Source organism: Saccopteryx leptura, chromosome 8, assembly GCF_036850995.1.
Source record: "Saccopteryx leptura isolate mSacLep1 chromosome 8, mSacLep1_pri_phased_curated, whole genome shotgun sequence".
NCBI classification, from domain to species: Eukaryota; Metazoa; Chordata; class Mammalia; order Chiroptera; family Emballonuridae; genus Saccopteryx; species Saccopteryx leptura.
In genome coordinates this window covers 83233873-83240235 of record NC_089510.1, presented here as the reverse complement: position 1 = coordinate 83240235, position 6363 = coordinate 83233873, and the positions used below count along the sequence as shown (strand labels likewise).

Below are 6363 nucleotides of genomic sequence, written 5' to 3'. Positions count from 1 at the left end.
GCTGCCGGCTCAACTTCCCGGCCCTGGGATGCAACTGCGCTGAGAGGCTGGACCCGGTGGGTCCCCGAGAAGGTCGCCGTACGCGCGGTAGAGAGCGAGGGCGGAGCAGGCGGGGGCGCGCCGGGAGGAAGCTTGTTAAGGAAAGAGAGGGAAGGAGAAGAGAAGCCGAGTGCGAGGTGACATTGAGAGCCTGGGGGGTGGGGTGGACTGGGGACAAGGAGGCTGGGACACGCGCGCGCGGGCGCACACACACACACACACACACGCACGGAGAACAGAGTGATCCACCGTTCCTGCTACAGCCTCCCCTTTCTTTTATCCCCCCCCCCCCCAGGTACCTGTCACCCGGACAGCCCGCCAGCCCTGCCTTGCCTTCTCGCGTTCCGGCTCCGGCTGCATCTCGCACTTCCCCCGGCGTCAGCGCGGGGACCCTGCAATGCGAAGCCGGAGCGCGAGGCGCTCTCCCCAGCTTTGGGTGCTGCCTGACTGGAGTGGCCCAGAAGAGTCACACCCGCGTGGGGGCGGAGACGGTGGGGACCGCAGGGAGAACGCCTACAGTAGCCAAGACCCGAGTTCTCCCCAAATAGGAGTAGAGTTGGCCGAGGGACCTTGTGGAGAGAGGAACCCAGCTGCCCAACTGAGCTGGGAAAAGAGGGGTAAGGAGTAAACAAAGAGACCTAGTGTTGGCGTTCCAACCGGAGAGGAGGCCGGTGCGCACCTGGGAAGAGCCTCACGCAATCCTAAAACCTGCCCTCGTGTTAGAGGCAAACAGGCTCAGAGACATTTGACCACTTGTTCAAGGTAACACCATGAGTTAGGGACTCTGAGACTAGACTCTGAGACTGTACAAGGGAGGTTTTATGCAGACATCCTACTGGTGAATGTTACAAAGGTTGTCCCAGTATGTTACAGATGTTGGACCAAATTGACTGAAAAACAAAATTTATTTCAAACAATATACTATTTTAAAAAAGATTGCAACTAGTTCAAGCCACCAGTTACTAACAAGCTTTAAAAAATCAATACTTTTATTTCAACACTTCCCATTCTACATTAGCAGTAGCTTTATGTGTGCAGTCAGATCCTTAGTGAGAGAAAAAGGACTGGGATAAATAAAAATACTAAAGGAAGCAATTGTCTGAGAACAAGAATCAGGAAAAGATGGTGAGGTATACTTCTAGTCTACTCAGTGTCTAAACAATGGCTGGTAGGTGAGGTAAAAATATTTTTTAAGTCTGTTGTGGTAAAAATATTTTTTAAGTCTGTTGTGGTAAAAATGCGGACATAAATAAGACGTGTGCCTAATTATTCTTAATCTCAACCCTTTGTGCGGCCCCCAACCCGGTGGTGGCGGGGGAAAGCTGTGTAGGTTACTTTGCCCGTTGCAAACCTGGGGGGGGGGGGAGGGCAAAGGAAAGGAACTGGTGGGAGGTGGTGGAGCCGGCAGAGGAGGAGGAGCAGAGCTGTGAGGCTGCCTCGTCAAGGGTATGCAGTAAACACTTTCTGAGTCGTGACTGAGAGATCAGCCGTTGAGTAGCTGTGTTCACTCAGGCAAGGTTATAAACCTTGTTAAGTTTTGAGGATGTTGTGAGGATAAATATAGGCTGCATTGCTCTTATTGGGGTTGCTGTTGAGGGGCAGGAGCTGAGCCAGCTGGGAATGGGTCGGAGACCCCTTACCCTTGCGGGGTGACTTCCCTGGATGCAGCCTGTGTGCCCCTTGCCCGGAACCAGTGCTCAACAATGGAAGGCGTGAGACAGGCAGCTACCATCGAACTCAACAACCCTCAGGGTCTCTTCCAGCCTTCCAGCCTGGGGACAGACCGGGGCCTGTTCAGCACCGCGGCCAGCGACAGACTCTGATGGTTCCGCGTTCTCATCTTTGTCCACTCGCTCTTCAGCACCTGAGTTCTGCCCCGTGAGGAAGCCAGAGAGTGTCCCCCCAAGCACAGACCCGCCATAGGCAGCTGCGCTGACCTCACCTATCCTCTCACCTGCCCCTAACCCAAATGAGAATCCATTCACTGTGTATGACTGAAGTCTTCCCCGAAGCATTTTATTGAAAAATGGTTACCTCATCTCTTCTACATAAATTGCTAATGCTTAAAAATCCACAAAGACCTAAGGCTAGAAGTGTGCACACGTGCATGTAAGATTCCATACCTAGTGAGAGACTGTACAAGGGAGGTTTTATGCAGACATCCTACTGGTGAATGTTACATAGGTTGTCCCAATATGTTACAGATAGTAGACCAAATTGACTGAAAAACAAAATTTATTTCAAACAATATACTATTTTAAAAAAGATTGCAACTAGTTCAAGCCACCAGTTACTAACAAGCTTTAAAAAATCAATACTTTTATTTCAACACTTCCCATTCTACATTAGCAGTAGCTTTATGTGTGCAGTCAGATCCTTAGTGAGAGAAAAAGGACTGGGATAAATAAAAATACTATAGGAAGCAATTGTCTGAGAACAAGAATCAGGAAAAGATGGTGAGGTATACTTCTAGTCTACTCAGTGTCTAAACAATGGCTGGTAGGTGAGGTAAAAATATTTTTTAAGTCTGTTGTGGTAAAAATGTGGCATGTTGTCTAAAGTAGTCAGCTGTTTAACTGCATTCAGTAACTGTCTGAAATATAGACAAATCTGTATTGTGTAATGAAGAAGAAATGGATAACATTGAAATTTATCTATTTATTCACAACACAACAGCATACAATGTATGAAACTGCAAGTATGTGCTAAGTATTTGGAATAAAAAAATATATAACCCAGACAGGTTCTATACTTACAAACTTACAATCTAGAGAGAAAAATGCAGTGAAAGAAGCAATTCCAGTACAGTATAAAGCATGAACAACGACCTTTGTTGGAGTGGAGAAACAATAAATTACATAGAGGTTTTAGGGAAGACTCTTGGGGGAAGTGGCATCTGAGCTGGATCTTGAAAGTTGAGTTCTGTAAGATGAAGCAAAACATGTTAACAAAGGTTTAACACAAAGATACATGGGAGTAAAAGAGCCCAGCATACCTTCTCCTTTGAATGGTGTAAGGAGTATTATTATGGATCCATGGATTTTTATATAGTCAGTGGGTGCCAATCCATTATAGTTCTTTGTTCTTTTTGATGCTCAAATTGTCTGATCTTTGGCCAGTGGGATAGCCTTCAAGCTAGATCCAGAATCTTCTGATATGACTCACTTAGATTTTAAGAATTTATTTGCTTTGCGTCACAATAAGATGCTCCTACTTCACCTCACAAGTTCTCTAATCTAGACCCCAAAGCAACCATTTCTCCAAGAATCCCTAATATTTTGTGGTGGAGAATAGCATCCAGAGACCTAAATTTGGGCAGTAGGGATGGTTATGTTCCTGGAGCATTATGGACTATCTTTTGCACAAAGCTAGAATATGTTTTTTTTTTAAATTAAAATATTGTTTTAAAGATTTTATTTAATGATTTTTTTAGAGAAAGTTGAGGAGATAGCGAGAGAAAGGGAGAGTGGGAAACACAACACGTAGCAGTTGCTTTTCATATGTGCCTTAACCAGGCAAGCCTTAGGTTTCAAACCAGCAACCTTAGCAATGCTCTATCCACTGCACCAGCACAGGTCAGGCCATGTTCTTTTAAAATCATGAGATGATGATGATACAGTAGATGGATCAAACACACCTTTAGCATAATCAAAATTAACATTACCAATGTGATACTCCGAGGACACAATGTCACTTGTGTAGTATTCCAGTTAGGAAAGCACAACCTCAATGTAATCACAAGGAAACATCAAAAAAACTCAAAGTGAACACTATTTTTTTTAAAAGACAAAAAAAGACTGAAAAAATGTTCCAGACTCAAGGAGAACACGGAGACATAACAGCTAACTGTAATTCCTGATCCTAGACTAAATTCTAAGCTGGAGGGGAAAACTTCTATAAAAGATAGTATTAGATCAACTGATAAACTTAGAATGTGGATTGTAGATTAGATAGTATTATAGTTAGATAGTAGTGTTGAATCAATGTTAAGTTTACTGAAGTTGATAGCTGTGAAAGACAATATTCTTACTATTTTTAAATTCAATTTATTACATATTTAACCATGATTTATGCACCTGTTTCAAAAAAAATAATTTTTCTGAAAAATTATTCTCTCTGTGTGTGTATAGATAAATAGAATATATGATAAAGCAATTTGGTACTATTCTTGCAACTTTTCTTTAAGTTTGAAATTTTTCCATATAAAAATTAAGACATAATTTTACATAGATACTTCAATTCATTTCTCCTTATTTAATCTACTTATTTGATCTTATACTGAACATCCTAGTTTTAGCAATATAAATATAATTATTTATGTTATATATTAAATGATTTCAAACTCATAACATCAGCATTACCATTAATGGTAAACTTAAATTATATATTTTATTTAATTTGAGATATTCTTGCTGTTCTCTTTTGCCCATAGAATATATCCCACTAAGTGTATACAACTTCTGTGTTCTAAAATTACTTGAAATAATATTTTTCTATGTGAAAGTATGTTACCAATTCAATATATGGTTAGATTTATTTGTTTCAATTTACTTTCAAAATTAGAGATTATTTTTAAAATTAAAATTTTATTTTCAAATACAACTGAACCTTGAACAATGTGTTCTGCACAGCCTACTTATATGTGGAACTTTTTCAGTTGACCCACATTGTTCAAACCTGTGTCATTCAAGGGTAAACAGAACATTGGGACCCCAAACGTGCAGAGGGCAGACTTAAGTTATATGTGTGGGTTTTCCACTTTGGGGAATGGTTGGCATTCCTGACCCACATGCTGTTCAAGGGTCAGCTGCGTGTAAAACATGTGTATGATTTGGTAGTTAAAACTTAAAAACAAAGCATGATTCTAAATTTAAAAGTTTAAACCAAAAAATATTCAGAAAAATGATTCTTCTTTTCATAATCTCGGATAAGATACCATTTAATAAAATTATCTCTTGGTCGATCTCTTCTTTGTATATCTTTGTCATGTCACGTGCATGTGTGCAGCTGACATTAAAAGTGATATAAGATATACATTGTCAATTATCTCAATTTTTTTTTGCCGCTTTAGCAATAAATTTATTGTTTCTACCTGAAAAATTTTCATAGAAAATTGTGGTTTGGTTTATTAGCTCTCAGTAGCCCGTTCCTGAGCTCTGAGGAAGCTTGCCTTCTTTTGAGCTACCCGATCTTTCTTCTGGGCAAGAGACATTTTGGGACGATTCCACCTCTTCTTAACTTCTCTCTTAGGCTTCTTCTCATAGACTGGATTCTCTCGTATAGCAGAATGAGCTTTCTTATACATCTCCTCCATCATGTCTGCAGTAACATTGTTCTTTATGTATTGAGAGAATTGTTTCTTGTAAGCATCTTCATCTTCCTCCATTAGGTAGCGCATAATCTGCAACGTTCTGACCCATGATGTGCATTGAATTCCTTGCTTTCAGAATCATAACCAGGAAATCATTTGGTACTGTAAGGAATAGACAAGCCTCAATCCACAGCTCCTTTTAGGGCCCCAAAGACTTTATTTCCAGTGGTAGTTCTGGCAAGCCCTGCATCCAAGTGGCAGGTGAAGGCACCAGGCTGACCATCAATACTTTCCACAGTGTGTTCATCTCCAGTCATTTCCACTTGGCCTTCATAGATCTTGTCCATGTCAAACCTTTCGAGAAGCCTGCAGGCCAGCAGCAGGCCAGTACAATATGCTGCATCATAATTTGTCAGGCCAACCTTCACACCATACTTTGGTAGTTCATGAGCATAAGCTGCACAAACTATCATATTTCCTATACATGCATAAGCAATCTGACAAATGATATCTCTGTTGGTCAAACGAACTATCATCCTGTATTTGGGTGTGTTATATTTATTTTTATCCTGAATTACCAAGCATTTCCGGGCATAGTAATCAGTTTTAGTAATCTAAATTTCACTTGATATCTCTTGAAATAGGCCTCATTTTTCACGACTTTAACAAATCCCATTCTGCGGAACAGAGAGCCACGTCCGCGGCTGAGCACAGCACAGTTCCGGGGGGGGGGGGGAATTATCTCAATTTTTAAAGCATAATATTATATCATATTATATCCTAGAATTCAATACTTTTTAAAAAATGGTTTTATATTATATATTTCATCTTGATAAAGTTCCATAATTTTCATTATGAAGATATATCTTAGTTTTATTTAACCAGTGTTTTCTTGCTTTTGTTTGTATGTTTTAATAAACTTTTTTTCAAATAATACTGTATGTCATTTATATCTACAATATATTCAAAATAGTATAAAAATAAAATTACAGTTTAATAAAAGAAGAAATAGG

The 6363-nt window shown here is 40.3% G+C and overlaps 1 pseudogene; it reads right to left on the bottom strand.

Moving 5' to 3' along the window:
- Positions 1–5091: 5091 nt before the first annotated feature.
- LOC136379666 (large ribosomal subunit protein uL18-like) lies at positions 5092–6076 on the bottom strand (annotated as a pseudogene).
- Between the last annotated feature and the right edge of the window lie 287 nt (positions 6077–6363).